This window comes from Ursus maritimus, unplaced genomic scaffold (assembly GCF_017311325.1).
Source record: "Ursus maritimus isolate PB19 unplaced genomic scaffold, ASM1731132v1 scaffold_1, whole genome shotgun sequence".
In the NCBI taxonomy this organism is placed as follows: domain Eukaryota; kingdom Metazoa; phylum Chordata; class Mammalia; order Carnivora; family Ursidae; genus Ursus; species Ursus maritimus.
The window spans coordinates 47,385,849-47,404,023 of record NW_024423343.1 but is presented as its reverse complement, the minus strand read 5'-3'; the positions used below and the strand labels follow the sequence as shown (position 1 = coordinate 47,404,023).

At 34.3% G+C, this 18,175-nt stretch overlaps 1 non-coding gene across 1 annotated transcript; it reads left to right on the top strand.

Annotated features, from left to right (window-relative positions):
- The first annotated feature begins 17,020 nt into the window (after positions 1 to 17,020).
- Positions 17,021 to 17,127, top strand: LOC121100017. Its single transcript, XR_005831755.1, has one exon. It is a non-coding gene; the product is annotated as a U6 spliceosomal RNA (small nuclear RNA).
- Positions 17,128 to 18,175: the final 1,048 nt, after the last annotated feature.

The window sequence follows — 18,175 nt, the reverse complement described above, 5'->3', positions numbered from 1 at the left end:
AAGGATTAAGTAATGTAAAGAATTGATTTAAAACTATTTTTATGGCAAAAAGAAAAGGATTAGAACAAGACACTAGTCAGCAACCGATTTCCAATGCATCATAATTAAGAGAGATTTAAAGTAATAATGATAGTAGGGGCAAGGTTTGACAATGATTAGTAAAATTTTAGTTTGTAGTTAAAGTTAGATTGCTAATCTTAATAGGGACTTTGTTTTTTCTGATTTCTAAAAACCCTTTAGTTTTTTTCTAAAGCTGTGCTTAATATAGTACTAAAAATTATTTGGATGTTAGACTTCAACATAGACATTATTCTATATATAAAGCAACATTTTTGGTAGTTAATAAAAGGCATGAGTCATAACTATCAGCATCTTCATTCCAAGATAATTAGTAATATGAGTACTATTGAAATACAAAAAAGAAATTCAGCCAAAATTTTTTATACGTCAAACAGGATTTGATTGAAATTGAGGTATAATTCTTTTTTGTTTATTTAATCAAGGTTTCAATGATGTTTTGCATTTTTACCTTTGTTTTTATCTTCGTTTTTAATTAATTTGGAAGTGTCCATCAAATAACTGTACACTGTTTGAATATACATTTTATATTAAGTTCATTGTGTGCTAGAATCTAAATGAACAAATTTTACTACCATAATGAATGTCATATTTATTAGTTTAGAGCTGTATCTGGTAAAAAGAGAATGAAACACAAGTAATACAGAATATTTTATTTTCTAGTACAATACAAAATATATCAAAGTAACCAAAAAAGATAATTAGAATTGGGAGCAGATTAATTAAATATATTTTTTACATATTTTTTCCTATAAATATATCAATTTCCTGATACTTTTGGCAAGGTGAACAGATCTTTTGCTATCACAAATAATAAACAAGAACATTCATGATACGGGGGAATTTTGTACACTGCTTATTCTCTGAGTAAAATTTGATTGATTTTCTCTTTTTTGTACAAATGTATAAAAAGTGTTTGGTATTTTAAAAAACATGCACAATAGGTTTTATCTAGGTAGTAGATAAGATCACTTAATTAAAGAAAGAAAGAAAATGAGAGAGAGAGTATAAGAAAAGGGGAGGGAGCAGAAGACAGGTATGAAGAAGTAAAGAGGATTATTTGACATGGCCCGTGACTTTTGCTAGTGGAGCACAGCCAGCCAACTGAGTTCGCAGTGAGGAATGCTGCGCAATATATAACGAAACTCTCACCTTGCCCCACGATGTCATGCTAGTGTTTTCCAGAAGCCAAAAGGAAAGAAAATTTTGATGTATCCCAAATAGATCAGTATATCAAGATTCACAGGGTAGAGCATGGATCTGGATGTGAACATGAAGATAGCCAACACCAATCATAAAGAAAAACTAAATCTCAGTAACCACGAAACTGCATCATGAACCATTTTTATTATATCAAGTGTGCCTTAATATCTAATAAGTGATAAATGCTGATCATTAAAGCAGCAAGTTATCTGAAATGTTTTATAAACTTTATAGACATAACTTGGTTGAATATAGATGTAATCTTAGTTTATATCAAGAATGAAAAGGAGAAATCATCCAGATAATGTAGGAAGTACTTTATATTTTCTGAACATAAGCCTAGACTTAGCATTAATAGGTAAAGATATCAAACAATTGAAACATCTTAACATTTTTTTCTCTACTCTGAATAAATAATGATTGTTGGCATAACACACTATGTTAAGAATAATTTTTATATAGCAAATGATCTTGTTTAGATGTTAAATAAATAATAAATGAAAAATATAAACATCAGCCTGGTCTATACATTCAAATTTGTAAAGCAACTTTTGTTTATTTTGTGAAAATGCTCTAGACACAGAAGATAGTTTGACAGTTGCTTATGAAACTAAACATAACCATATAATCCAGCAATTACACACGCTTGGTATTTACTCACTTCAGTTCAAAATTGATGTCCGCACAGAAATCTGTACATGAAGACATATAGAAGTTTTACTTACAATCACCAAAAAATGGAAGCACCACAGTGTCATTTAATAGGTTAATGGGTAAGCACACTGTGGTACATTCATTCATACCTTGAAATACTCTTCAGCAATAAGAAGAAACAAGGTATCAAACCATGAAAAGACATGGAGAAACCTTAAATTCATATTGCTAATGAAACAAGCCAGTCTGAAAAAGCTACATAGCCTGTGATTTCAATTATATGACATTCTGGAAAAGCAAAACTTTGTAGACAGTAAAAAAATCAGTGAGTACCAAGGGCTCAGACATAGAGAAGAGGGATGAATAGCTCAAGGAAGAGGTTTTTTGAGGTGGTAGGACTACAGGTGAAACTGTAATTGTAGATACATAACATAGTATTTAACAGAACATGTTGAAATTTACAGTATAATCTGTAAAACTTAATTTATGTATGTATGTATGTATGTATGTATGTATGTATGTATCTCTTATGAGGTCAGAGTATCCCAGGATGCAATGTGAGTTGTGGCAACAGAACTTAAATGTATTGCAAGTATATGAAATAACAACCAAAGACAGGGAGAATATAAGTTATTAACCTGAGCAACTTTGGAGATAAATGGCAACAAAGGCAAAAGGAACTGAACATAGACCCCGCACTCTGACAAGGTGTTCCCTCAATCCATCTTCCCACAAGAGTATGGGCTAACAATTCTGAAATCACTGTTGAACGATTAATTAAATGGAAGTGAGTGTTAGTAGAAAAGTGTCTCACTGTTGGAATAGGGAGCTTATGGATAAGCAAGGAGAAGCTAGAACAATTCATGTGGAAATGGCTCAGAGTTGGAGTCATCAGTATGAACTCATGTTTAATTTAATATGGATATAGTTGGTTACATCGAGTAATATTTTTAGACATTTTTATATGAGGGTAAGTTTACAATAATATTCTTCTTAGGAAAAATGGTTACTTCTAGGACTAGAGCCGGAAACATACAAGATGAGCCTGGAAAACTTGTCATGCCAGAAAATAAGACAGTGTTCATAAAAATAAGTAAATAAATAAGGAAAGAAAGAAAGAAGAAAGAGAGAAAGAAAGAAAGAAAGAGAAAAAAAGAAAAAAGAAAGAAAGAAAGAAAAGGAAAGATCATATCAAAGGAATATAGGAACCCTGAAAGTCTCCCCAATGACTAAATAGGGAACAATTTGAACAACAAAATTTATTAGTATTGGATTATATCTCAATGTATGAAATAAATGTCCATGAGTTTGTACTGATAGAAATCAATGATAGCATAATAAACAAATGAGGGAGTATAAATAAATTTCCTGTGCAGAGGATTCTGAATATTTTTTTGACACTCTTCCCTTAAGAAGTTGAATCCTAACTCCCTACTACTTAAGTGTGGGCTGTATATAGGGACTTTCCTCCCAAAAGTACAGGATGGGAAGGAGAAATAAGAAGAGTAAATTTTTAGTAAAGAAACCTGACAAAGACTATCTCAAGTCAGGTGATTTAAGTTAACGTCACAATGATAAGTCATATTGATAGAATATACACTTAAATAGGATGTGATAAAATGCGCTATACACCTATAGCCTTTCTCCCCAAATACCCTGGTCTAATCATGAGAAAAACATCATAGAAATCCCAATTGAGAGACATTCTATAAAATATCTGGCTAGTAAAGCTCAACACTGTCAAGGTCATCAAAAACAAGGAAAGTCTGAAAAACTCTCACAGTATGAAAGAGTTTAAGGAGGCAAGACTACTGAATGTAGTGTGGTTATCTGAATTGGATTCTAGAACAGAAAAAATAAATTAGAAAAAAAGAACTGAGGAAATTATAATAAAGTATGAACTTCAGTTACAAGTAATGATTCATTAATTGTGTCGAATGTACCATATTTATGTAAGATATTTATAACAGGGAAACTGAGTCTGGACCATAGGGAAAATGTTTATTCTATAAATCTAGAATGGTTCTAAAGTTTAAAAAGTGTAAGTTTCCATTATAACTGCTTTTTAAACCCTACTGTGTGGCTGACTGTTTTATTATTGTGCAGTTATTTCTTAATGTTCTTATTTGCCTCAGAAGTTTGGCAATCCTTGTTGGTATGCTATTTTGTGTGGATCAAATAGGGTTGCACAATATGGTGATGGAGGAAAGAATTTCTTAACAACGGTGCCAGTCTCATTCCATGACCCTGATTCCTCCAAAATGGACAGTCAAATGTAGGACTCTGCATTGGCGTGAGCACAGTATTCTAATGAGCACACTTTTCTTTAGATGGCAGGAAAATGAATGATCCAAAAAACTGTAATTTCATAGAGGGACAAACTTTATGATTTACTTATGGACAGAATGTATTCTTCTTTATCCCGTATCAGTGTTGAAAATCAGAACTTACCTCAGGCTTGGTTATAGTTCTTTTTCACACCCTTATAAATTCTACTTCTCACCAGCTCCTCCCTTTTTTTTCTTCCTGTATTTTTCTTGCTTTAACTGGAGATCTGGGTTTGAAGGGTACACATAGGCAAGCAGTTTGTTTATCTATTATCTCTCGGTGGTACATATAAAGCCTGCTGTTTATGAGATTCTTGACAATGAGTTTCTCTGGGGCTTTCCTGGCAAGAAGCATTCTCCCTTATGTCCTGGCTGATTTTGATTACAGTTTTTTTGTCCTATTTTTTTTTCCAGTCAAGTGTTGTCTGTTTGCTGTTTTCCAGACATTCCTTAAATGTTTTCATCTATCAGTGGCATACTTATTTTATTTTCGGTGCTGCTGTGTCATTTTATAATTTTCTTTCTCCACTCAAATAGAATTCTTAGAGGGAAGTCAGGTATACATGATAGTTCTGGTCAAGTTTTAAATAAGAAGTCTCTATGAGAATCACTTCTAAAATTGCTTGAAATATTGTTTCCTTCTGTCTATCGTAATATCATCTCTATATAAAATTTCAATAAATTTGATTTAGAATGAATTCTGCCAATCTGATTTTCTGAGGAACAGAATCTGTTTCTAGAACAAATTGGTAGAGCTTCCAACAAAAGAAAAGAAAAACAACTTTTTTTTTTTAAAGATTTTATTTATTTATTCGACAGAGATAGAGACAGCCAGCGAGAGAGGGAACACAAGCAGGGGGAGTGGGAGAGGAAGAAGCAGGCTCCCAGTGGAGGAGCCTGATGTGGGGCTCGATCCCATAACGCCGGGATCACGCCCTGAGCCGAAGGCAGACGCCTAACCGCTGTGCCACCCAGGCGCCCCGAAAAACAAATATTTTTATCTCAACCTGCGCATTACAGTTTGAAATTATATGAATAGAAGAAGAATGCCATAATAAATGTATATCAATAAAATGAAAGTATGAAAGTCATGGTGCTACTTTATTCATTGAGAAGGTTCAGTTAGAGCAAAGCTAGAACATGCAAAGAACTTCCCACAAAGGTGAGAACTTTTGGGTGGATGGTGTAGGAATGCTCGTTAGTGATAATTTCAACAAACATGCATATATATAATACAAAGGATGAGAATCAGGTCAAAAAACATCCCCTTTTCTACCATTTGTTAGCTTATTTTATTTGTTTTTCCTATGAAATGCTCAATGGAAAGGTCAAGGTTATGGGTCATTCAGTAAACTGCTCCATGCTGACATTTAGGTAAGCTATCTTCTCTGAGTAATGTACAAAACATACTTTAAAGGGAGAAGTATTTTATTGCTTATCCAGTACTGCCTTAAATTATTTTCATTGTAATATTTCTCAATTATGTAGAAGTATATAACTATGGTGAATTTACTTGGCACCAACACATTAAATAATAAACCAAAAACATCAAAGTAATATAAATATAATACCATTGAGGGTGTTTTTCAGCTGTAATCACATTTCTTTGTACAGTATATAAGACACTGATGTCTAACAATGCAATTTCTTTTGAGTTTTCTAAAACTTTACTATGGTGATGATTTCATTTTTCTACTATTTTTCTCTACTCAGAGCATTGCAAAACCAAAATGTTTGATTAGGAAACCATGACTTCTTTCACCTTAATATTATATTATTAATTAATATTAATAATATATTATTTACATTAAAAATTTCATCTGTCCTTTTTCCATTTGTATCACCATATGTTTTACCACATACGCTAAAGTGGACCAATACAACCGTAAGACCAATACAACTATAAATGAAAAAGAACACATCAACACACACTCCTTTGTAACGCTTGATTTAAATTGCTTATACAAATGATTCAGAAAATGTTCATGTGAATTTTTGTATGATTATCTAAAATAAAACTACATATTATACACTACCACATATATTCAGATATTTTATGTACATATATATTACGCATATTTTTTTTCAAATATGTATTTTCCAAATATAACTTGGCAAACTTTTCTCATTTCTTCTCTAAGTCTTTGGAGAGTTGTAGAATGGGTAATCAAAAACACCTTCCCATCACTCTATCCTGTATAATTAGCAAAGTGTAACATATTAGAATTTTTCTAAAATTTTTCTCATAAAAAAGGAGAATACTTATTAGCAGTTAAATCCTTATTAGCAGTTAAATCTTTGCATGTAGCAAAAAGAATACTGAAATAACAATCTATAAAATCTACTTTACGAAGGAGATGCATAGAGGTCACTATGCATAGTTACATATGTTGATAACTGAAACATGCTTCACATTAAAAAGAAACCATCAGAATTACTTCTTTTGTTTTAAAGATGTCAGGTATCACATTAGAATTGACAAAGATCATTCATTCTGTCTTTAGCTAAATGTTATCAATTAAACCTGCCTCACCAGCATAAGAACTTGATTGGTTTGCGTTTCAGATGTGTACTGGGGCAGCATTAATTTTATGTCATCCAGAGCTATCTATAGTGATAGAATCAGGGGCAATTTCATTTTCTTAATGAGATTCCTCCTAAGAGACTTGGACAGAATGAGAGACAAGGTTAGGAGATTTAACATGGTTACATTAAAAAAAAAAAAAAAAAAAAAAAAAACAATGAAAAAAACCCTGGGGGAAATGTTATTCCTTGAAAGGTACAAAATTAAAAATAAACAGCAACATTTAACTTACAAAGTATTTCTTCTCTGAAAAAAATGCCTGAAGTGTTGAAGGATGGCCGTCCACTCTAGGGCACTTTGGTACAAGGCTTATTTTGAGCTAAAGGCATCTGAAAAACAGTAGGTACAAGAATAGCACGCTGACCTCCCCTTTTCTTCCTGAAAGCAGGAGATAAAAATCCCCTGTGAAAGATTCCTTCCCTATTTCAGGAGGGAAGAAACATTCTTACCACCAAAGAGGGGGAGCAGAGAGCAAGAGAAATACACAAACAGGTCTTGTTAAACTAGCTATTCCTTTGTTCTCTTCATGCATGTTAGTTACTTTTCACAGTTGCTTGTCTTTGTTCAACCCAGTATAATGGTTAGGCAAAGCCACTTCTTTGGGTCTTCATTTTTTAATGAGGGGACTCGCATATACATGTAAAAATCTGTATGCTTTTTTCCTTTTAATTGGTCTTATGTCAATTTACCCCTCAGGGCCAGTCGGAGACCCTAAAAGGGCAGAGGTAAAGTTTTGCCTCCCCCACAGCATTAAGACAATCTTAATACATTAGATCAATTAGAATGATGGAGGTGAATTTTCTTTCATTAAATTGGGCACTGCACCTGTGCTGAGATGACAATTACACATTTTTATTTCATATTAACCAAAATAATGACTGGTTTAAAACTATTTATATGTGTTAGTATATTGTATGTATTGCTTAAATCCATATTATCTGTTAATATTTTATTCTTATTAGTCCAGCTTTGAACTCTCGGTGTCATTTGAAAATTGCAGCAAAACAGTGACAGCAATAAATCACAGAATACTCAAAAACATAACTGAAATATTGGGCCGAAGCTATCAAAACTCTTCTTATTTATTTGTGACCAAATGGACTTCGGGAATTTTTCATGTTAACTTTTAAAAATAATTTAGTACCTTAAACTTAATATATATAATTACATTAGAGATGATAGATGGTTGATAAGTAGATAGGTAGGTAGGTAGATAATAAATAAAACCATAAGTAGTTCTATGATTACAAGCCATGCTGAAGTTTCAAACCAAACAGGAGTGATTTTTTCCTAATTCTCCTGAATTTTTTCCACAATTTCTTTGCAGTGTCATTTCCCCTCTTTTTAGTGATTATAGAATTGTTAGCAGTTTTATTGTAAACTGTTTTTCCTTCTGCTCTTGTTTACCTTTTCATACATGATATCATCCGTTCTGTCGGCTTCAATGATGTCCTCACCAGATTTGTCTTCTGAACTTCCATTCTGACCAGTCAATTTCACTGGAGTGTTTTGCCAGAATCTCAAATTTAAATGGAAAACAACTGAAGCTTTTAACTTCCCTCCAAACTTGGTCATTCTCCTAGTGTATAATATCAGTGAGATAGTCTACTGCTCAAGCCAGACACCAGGGTGGTTGCTATGCACGCAGTCTTCTCCTTCATGGGTAGTTCAACAAATCCAATCCACATCCAAGCCCTACAGTGTTTACCTCTTAAATCACTTTTAAATCCATCTACCTTTACGGTGCCACCGGTGCCACCATTAAGCCACTGGGGAAAATTTTACACTGCCTCAGCTTCTAATTTGTTTATAAGCCTCTAGTCTTTCTCCCCCCGAATCAATTTTTTTTTCACTGTGAATAGAGAAAACATTTTGCAAAATTTTGACCTTGTCAGAAGCTTAAAATCCTTCAGTGACATTTACTTAGATTAGAATCTAAACTCTTAATTTAGCTTACAAGTCTCTATTCCTGCTGCCTCTTCTATTGACTACTTTCCACGGCCTCTGAACTTCATACTACAGTCGCATGACAGGATTTTATCTCCATATCCCAAGCCTTTATCCATTTCCTGTTCCCCGAATTATGCCTCTCCTTTCCCCACTCCAAAATCATTAGGTGAACTTCTACCTACTCTCCTGCCTTAACCTAATCATCACTTAATCCAAGAGAAACTCCTAGATCCCTAAACTCTAGGGCAGTAGTCCTCCTATGGCCTTGAAGCCTCACAACACTATTCTGTGCAAACATTATTCTCATTTCAGAAATGAGAAGATCCCCTCAGAGTGGGTTACTAACATGCTAAAGCAAAAACATCAGAGATATGTTTTAAGCCCAATGTATTAATCTAAAGTCTCCTTATTTTAAATATGCTGTCTCACTAATACAGCTATGTATAAAATATGACCCATCCACAGAGCTAAATTATGACCTCCATTTAATTTTTTTCCTTTTTAAAAAAATATTTTATTTACATTCAAGTAATTGACATATAGTGTATTATTAGTTTCAGAGGTAGAGTTCAGGGATTCATCAGTTGCATATAACACCCAGTGCTCATTACATTACGTGCCCTTCTTAATGCCCATCACCCAGTTATCCCACCCGCTTCCCCTCCTGCAACCCTCAGTTTGTTTCCTAGATTGAGTCTCTTATGGTTTGTTTCCCCCTCTGGTTTCGTCTTACTTTATTTTTCCTTCCCTTCACCTATTATCCTGTTTTGTTTCTTAAATTCCACAAATGAGTGAAATTATCTGATAATTTTCTTTCTCTGATTGACTTATTTCTCTTAGCATAATACCTTATAGTTCCATCCATGTCATTGCAAATGGTAAGATTTCATTTTTTGTTGATGGTGGAGTAATATTCCATTACTATATGTATATTCATTGCATTTAATTTAATTTTCAAAACTTCCAAGGTAAGAAACTCATGGGGGGTATTTAAGAAAATATAGATGATGGTCATCCAGGATAAATCAAGCATTTGTAATGAAAAAAACTTAAGTTGACATATGTTAAAATTTATTCCACTCACAAATATATTTAGCTTTATCCCTCACCATCTATCTATATCTATATAATCTATATCTATATCTATATCTATATCTATCTATCATCTATCATCATCATCTACCTCAGCTACTATCCTGCAAAGCAATGGCAAAATCCAAATACATATATCAAATTTTCAGAAACAGTCTAGATTTAGTAATCTCTACTATGGTAACACATAACATTAAAATATCAGCAACATAGACTGATAAATGTTACATATCAACTAAAGGTTACCCTAGATCAACTGTGAGTCTTCTCCTTGTGTCTTTTATCTAGAATCTAGGAGCTCCTACTTTCCATGTTATATTTTTAGCTCTGAAGAAAAAGAATAAGAGAACTGGTGAAAACATGCAATGACTCTTAAAACATCTGTTCAGATGGGGTCTGTGTTATATCTGCTCTCAGGCATGGATACATCTAATGTCATTGGGATGGAACTGCAAGTCACACAACAGTGGGTTGGAATATGTGATATTCTTACTGGAGAAGCGAGTGATACTTCAGAAGAAAATATTTCTGATAGCTATCTCTGTGATAAGATTATTTATTCTTTTATTTCTGCCTTCCTTCTCACAAGCCTTTACCCAATCCCACTTGTTTTTGCTCTACTAACTGAGTAGAGGAAACACTGATGAAAATGTTACAGAGTATGCAGCAGATACGTTTGTTGAACTCCATTACAATGTGAAACTTCAAAGATGCTTAGATTGCTCTTACTTCCTCAAGTTTCATTTTTGTCAGTTTGTCAGTGAAAATTATTTTTGCAACAAGTTTCTATCCATTATTTCCTTGATGATTTATTTTCAGACTCCTCAGAGGCTCCTCTCTGCTTGCCCTTTTCCCCCTTTATGTCCTGGAAGCAAAGGAAGTAAAACTTTCATATATTTCCAATTTTTAGCCCTCTTTCCCAAGGAAAAACTTTTTTTCTTCATAGAAGATCCATTTGATTCTGATCAGATTTTAATTTATCCCTTATCATTTTAGTTTGACGGTAGAAAGTTTTAATGAAATACACCAATTGAATCTACTCCTAGAGACATCTCTGCTTAAAAGTACATGGCATGAGTGTGCATGAGGCTGGTATTTCCCCAGTAGAAAATGCCAATTTATTTCTAAAGAAAGGAGAGCAAATAAAATGTGAGAATCACAATCATAAATCATTTTTCTCTCTTTGGCATTATCATTTGTTAATATAACATTATATTTCGGGGCTCCTGGGTAGTGCAGTTGTTAAGCGTCTGCCCTCGGCTCAGGGCTTGATCCCGGCGTTCCGGGATCGAGTCCCACATCGGGCTCCTCCGCTGGGAGCCTGCTTCTTCCTCTCCCACTCCCCCTGCTGTGTTCCCTCTCTCGCTGGCTGTCTCTCTCTGTCACATAAATAAATAAATAAAATCTTTAAAAATATGTATATATAACATTATATTTCATAAAAAACAGGGATGGGGATGAGAAATAAGTTAGATGATAGATAGACAAATGATAATAAATGCTGATAGACACTTAGATAAATATAGATGTTTATTTATCACAGAAATTTGTATAAGCAAAGCTAATGATGTAATCAGTATTTCCCTATATGTATAAGTAAAGTAGAGAGAAGTAAAGGAAAAAATCCAAATTTAATTTTTAATCTTAAATATTAGTTATGTTCAGTTTTGTTGAAATGTTTTCAGAGAAGCACATTTTGGCTTGTAATTTCTATTAGAAACCAGATTGCATGTCATAAATATAAATATATTAGATATTGTTTACATTGTCTTTAAGAATCACCAGCACTAAGAACACCTACAAATTGTGGATGTGCGTACTTAGCATTACTCATTGTCCATTGTTGTGTTTATAATGAATAACTGTTAAAATCTTCTCAGAAGCCTCAAAACATATATCTAAGAAGTAAATAGCTTACAATTTAGTGTTTTAAGTATTTCCCTCAAGCACATAACAACCTTTATTGATCTTGTTTGATTTTCAAATTCTTTTTAATATATTCTTTTACACAATCTCTCATCTTAGTTAAAATACTATTTTTGAAACTAATATTACATGCATATATATTATATGTCTTCTGACTGCACATGACTAGAGTGGTAACACCTTCATTCTAAAAACATTAATGCATTGCCAAAAGATGAATAACTCTTCTCCTATGACGCTAGCAAAAGTGAAGCTATTTTTGCATGTGCTCTTCCAATTACTATACATGCATATTCATCCATTTGCCTAATCAAATATTATTTATTGCCTACCATATGCCAAGCTCTATTTTATCACCAGAGATATGGTAATGTAGGAAGCAGATGATGTCCTTGCCATTTTAGATCTTATCTCCTAGTGGGAGGACACAACAAAATATGTAAACAAAACCAAATACATCAACACACTAACTTCAGAGAGTAAATAAGTGCTGTGGAGGAACTTAGTGGTGTAGCAGAGTGACTTTATGGGTGGAATACTGTGGAATGTGGCCAGAGAAGTCCTCTCTGAACATAATATATGTGAGCCAAAAAATACAAGGTCATAAGAAAGCTCAAACTTGGTGGCTAAATAATTGAAACCATGTAGCTCATAAAAAGTTGATCGTATTTTTCTCTAATTAGTAATCTTTGTTTCCAGAGAAGTAACAAAATACATTTTTAAATGGTTATTCTTAAAATCATGTGAAGAACTGACTACTTGCAGAAGTACAGAAAGGACAGCAGAGAATCCGGTTAGGTGGCTATCACAGTAATCCCTGTGACCGCGACCAAAAAAGTGGCAGTGAAAATGGAAAACAAGACGGGTTTGAGTTATTTTTTGATAGAACTGAAAGCACTTGTGTTCGCACTGGATGTGACAGTGTAGTGAAAGAGAGGAATCAAGACCTCACAAGTTTTTGCTTCCGCATCTGTATCGATGGTGGAGCCATTTGTTAAGATAGAAAGAATTTAGGAGAAGCAGGTCTAAGCGAAGGGCAATCAAGTTTTAGATATGATACATGCTAATATATATAAAAAAAGGAGATATTAAGAAAGTGTTTAGAAAAGCTATTTTGCAACATATAGTGGAAAGCCTATGTACAGATACATATTTTGAGGATACATGAATCTAGATGACTCTAAAAACACTAGGGGAAGGCAGGCCTAGAAGTACGTCCTGGGACGTCCCAACATTTAGATTTAGTTAGAAGATAGAGGGTCTGGCAAAAAGGATGAACTGAGTAATAAATAAATAAATAAATAAATAAATAAATAAATAAGAGGAAATACTACCATGTCAGCATACCGTATCATATTTCTGGAGAGATAAAGTTCTAAAGAAAGAACAATGATGCTGAGATTAAGACTATGCCAAGAGAAAAATACTCACAGGATCTTACATTATGGAAGCTGTTGAATCTGATAAGATCAGTGTCATCAGAGTGGTTGACGGAGAAATAAATTGAGGACAGATTAATACTGAAGAAGAGTTGAAGAAATGGCAACAGGAGTTTCATCAGCCTTTCAAAACATAGAATTTGTGGAAAATTATTTTTATAATGGAGAAGTGATAGTTGTACTTGAGGGGGAAGGAAATTATTATAGATTGGGTCATAAAAATAAAATAACTTCAAGAGCAAAGTTCTTGAGAAAGTAAGGGCAGATTGGATCCAAAGCATGAGCATGGGTTTGGAGTTCCATGTTTGGCCCATTATAGAAGCAGAAAACTTTATCCACTGTAACATTAAAGAAAGATTATACAAGTAAGAAGGGAAGAAGTTTTGTAGATTTGGCATTATGCAACAGAGGGAGTTTCTGCCCGATTGCTTCTATTTCATTAAAAGACTTACTATATGTAAAGCTCTTAGAACAGTGCCTGGCCCCAAGTAAGTATAAGTGTTAGCTATTAATACTTCTTGATGAAGTATGAAGCAAAGTCATCAACTGAACACAATGGTGTGGGCAGAAAAGTGTAAGAAGAAAAAATGTGAAATAATCATTGTTAGGAAGCAAGCAATACTTCTTTACTTCTGGAGCCCCGCCCCCCGAACCCCCCTCAACATGTAAAGGATTTTATTGTGTGAGTTTAGCCTTTCTTAGTACTTTACTCATTCTGCCCCTGAAGAGGTAGAAAACCATATCTTATTCATAAATTTTGAAATAACACACTGAGAATGTATAGTTTGGTTTTATCTAAATTTCCTCTTGGTGTAACCTCTTTGGGTGAGCAAACTCCTTTGCTCCTCCTTGCCATGATATTACCTTATTTCGGCGAAATCTTCAAAGTTGAGATCTGTGCTGGTCCATCACTGCCCTACACTGGAGTTTATTATGAGTATATCTACTTACCTATAAACATGAGCTGTGTCCTCCAACTTAGACTTCATCATTAACAAAATTGATCATGTAACTTCTATCTATGACCTCCTTGTCTTTTTGGTCACTTGGTCTAGAACAGAAGCAAGGAACAAAGAAGATATTTAACTGGTCTCCTTAGAGACTACTGCTACCTTCCAAGAGATTGCTAGTTGTGTAGAATTGGGCAAATTAATTAATATATCTTTAAATCAATTTCCACATCAATTAAATATGGATAATAAGAGAACTGATCTCGTGGGGTGGTTTTGAACATTTATAATGATTGAACATATGCTTGCAAGCTGGCACCTGCTTTACAACGTGAACTCTTTGTTTCAGTGTAAGTCTATACTAAGAATAATGGAGTGAGACCAAAGTTCAAGGGTAGAAAAACAACAGCACAGGAAAAGGTTAGAAAAAGAAGAAGAGAGTATATTTAGAAAGAGGAAGAGAGTACATATTTAGAAAATCTCAGTCCATGGAGTTTTTGGACTCAGCTGGGAGATAATTCTTGAAATGATATATCAAAAATCAAAAGCTATTCTCTACTTAATTTCCCAAGCTGTTTATAGGGAAGGTGACGAGTTAAATGGGGAAGGACTACAAATAGATGTTCAATCCAAGTTGACAACATGACACCATGAAAATGACAAGATTGTCTACTGGGATCCAAATTGGATTCTATTGTTTTATTTGTTAAGCTTAGTGCTAAATATTCATCAATGTAAACATTCATTCAACAGTATTATTGATAGAGATTGTTGATTTGCTTGCTAAGGGAGAAAAATTTAAACACAATAATGCCTAGTACAACCATTGAGTGGTGAGAGGGTGATCACCAAAACTACGTGAAGCGAAATTCGTTTTTTTCTGAGATTTGTTTTCTCCCCTTATATCCCTTGAAGAGAAACAGAAGGAGTTGAGATGAGAAGATGGTATTTCAGGCAAGGGGAAAATCGTATTTAAAGGTATGGAGATAAATGGAAAGTACTTAGGAAGTAGAATCTGACATATGTGGCAGCATCCACAGGGAAAAGTAAGCAAGCAAGCCGAGGATTTATTGTCCACAGAGAAGTTTGAATTTCATTTTTAAGATAATGGAAAAAAGAGTAAGATGTTAAATAAGGGAATAAGGGAGTAGTATGAAAGGATTTGTTCTTTAGAGATACACACACACACACACACACACAGAGATACACACACATATACATATACATGATATGTGTATATATACATATACATGTATGTATGTATATCTCTGTGTGTGTGTGTGTGTATATACATATATTTTTTTGACAGGATAGAATGAAATTATTACCATACATCAGATGAAACCTGAATGGAGCCTGATTGCAGTAGATTGTCGTATTCTGTGCTCTAGGAAAATAACACACGCCTAGTCCTCCTGTGGCTTTCAGTGATTCCCTCAGGTAAAGTGTACTTCCCTGGCCCACTGACTGGCTTGGCCTGGCGATTCGCACCCAGGCACCGTGAGTGAAGTAACAGTGTCAGTTCCATGGAAATGCTCTAAGAGTCGGTGGACATATCTTCCCTCCGCTCACTCGTTTCCTTCTGCGACAAGAGCAGGACGTCCCCAAGAGGGGCTGCTTCTTCAGCCCGGGAGTCAGAACGTGAGGCTCCGCGCGGCAGAAGCGGCAGCGGCCTAGCAGCAACTGCGGACCTCTAACGTCAGAGAGAAGGGAATGTTTATTGCTGGAGGCCCCTGAGATTTTGAGTTTCTTGTCAGATCCATGGTATATTGACAAGATATACTTAAAACGGAATAAGTCAGAGTGAAGAAGGAGCGGATTAAAAGGGATATAAACAGGATGATAAAAAGTAACGGATGGCCAAGAAAAATCAAAGGCAATTCTTAGTCACCTGGGTGGAGAACGAACTGCTCTGAAAGTGCAGGCGTCGGACCATTTTATCCTCAACACCAGTGCTGGGATGGAAACACTGTTTTCACGTTAACGGACGGAGGACCTTATACTCTCAAAGTCGGTCCTAGGTCAAACCAGAGGTTAGTAGGAAAGCAAGGACGGTAACCTCACACCCCATTATTGGAGGAGGAGGAATAAGTTTGTGGATAACAATGAATGGTAAAGACAGGAGTTTCTCAGTTGTAATCAATTGAGCCATGTCTCTGATATTTTCAGACTTAATCAGACGACAGTCACTGCTAGAACCAATATCTTCAAGCCACAGTTTTTCCTTCTACATATCTTGGATCTGATTTATTTTGCATAGCTTAATTCCCAAACAGTTCCCAATAATGGGTGACAATACAGCTGCCTGTAGTTTGGAGGCAATGATCACAGAGGAAGAAAAGCCAAATTAAAAAAAAAAAAACAACAAACTTGTTGAAAAGGATCTTATTGGGTCTCCTTGGGCCATGTCTGTCTCCTGAACTCATCACCGTGGACCGAGCAATGACTGACTAGGTCTATAACTTGAGGTGCTCAAAATAATGAGAAGGTCCCTCAAGAACTAAAGTCCTTAAGAGTTATTATGAAGAGTAAGCAGGGGCTAGGTGTAATAAAGTACGAAAGAGGCCACTACACAGTTTCTTACAAATTTATTTTAAGCCTTACATGGTATATCCAGTGACAGTGGGTGTATTGGTGGAACTCAGAAGAAAGACCCGCGGTGAAGCTACAGATTCTTCAATCATTGACAGACAGATGCCAATTCAAGTCTTAAGTCTTTCTGTTCTATTTCTATAATGTTTTCAGTGAATTTTACATTAATTTATTTTTCCAACTTATATTTAAGTATCCTTCATAATTTAAAAATTAACTTGAATAGTACTTACTTTGGCAGCATATATATTAAAGTTGAAACAGTACAGAGAAGATTCGCATGGCCCCTGTGCAAGGATGACACATAAAAATTAATTCGAATAGCCATTTATCAATACATTATAAACTCATATATATGTGCATACACACACACACACACACACACACACACACACACACACACACCATGTTTGCCTTGATGGAAGCATTTAAATTTTCCCTTTTTAAAAATTTTCACCACATTGTATTTCTTCAAGTATCGGGCCATCTCTTCACAACGAAACAGCGGAATCGGTTATCATCATGTATAACCAGAGATGTGAAGACAAAATGAAATAATTCCAAGCAATCACGTTTAAACTAGATGTATCTGGATCTTTGCTCAAATGCTCTTTTAAGCTATTGTGAAGAGAAAACTCAAGAACAACCACCTACTTATTATGGAATTGAGAGATTTGGGATACATTTAAAAAAAAATTTTTTTTAAACTGATGTTTTACACCCAAACAATTTGACCAGTATTTTTACTATAAGTCTGGTACAGTAAATGTTTTCTTTTGAACCTAAATGGAAGGAGTTCCTCGTTATAAGCATATGCTGGGTTAAAGGAAAGTGATGTAGTCTTAGGACATTCAAACACAATTAGAATTAGGACAAACTAAGTTTATTAAACCAAGTTGACGAAGGGCAAATAGAAAGAATAGGATAGTGTAAATGTACTAAACAAAATAAGTATTCTAGGAAAGACACTTTTTAAAAGACAAAATGTAGCACCTGTCAGGTTAGCAATTATTCTAAACAATCTGGATTAACGTTAATGAAAAATTCATTTTCCAAGTACCCTGTGAAAAATAGGAGTATAAATATTAATTCAAAGTTGATACAAGAATTTTTTTTTCCAAAAGTCCTTTCAACATGAAACTTCCCATGCAATTTAGCAAAGCATAAATGCTAATGCTGTGGCTTCTCTACAGGCGATAATGTCCCCTTTATCCCTGGACTTCTCTAACTCCTTAATCCACTTATATATATAGGTTTTTTTACATCTGTATTTTTATTTTGGTTTATATTTGTTTTTAGTTGTTGCCCTTGACCATTCTGTATATGACCATCACTTTCAAACAACTAAAAAGAGAGAAATGATAAAAACATCAACATGAA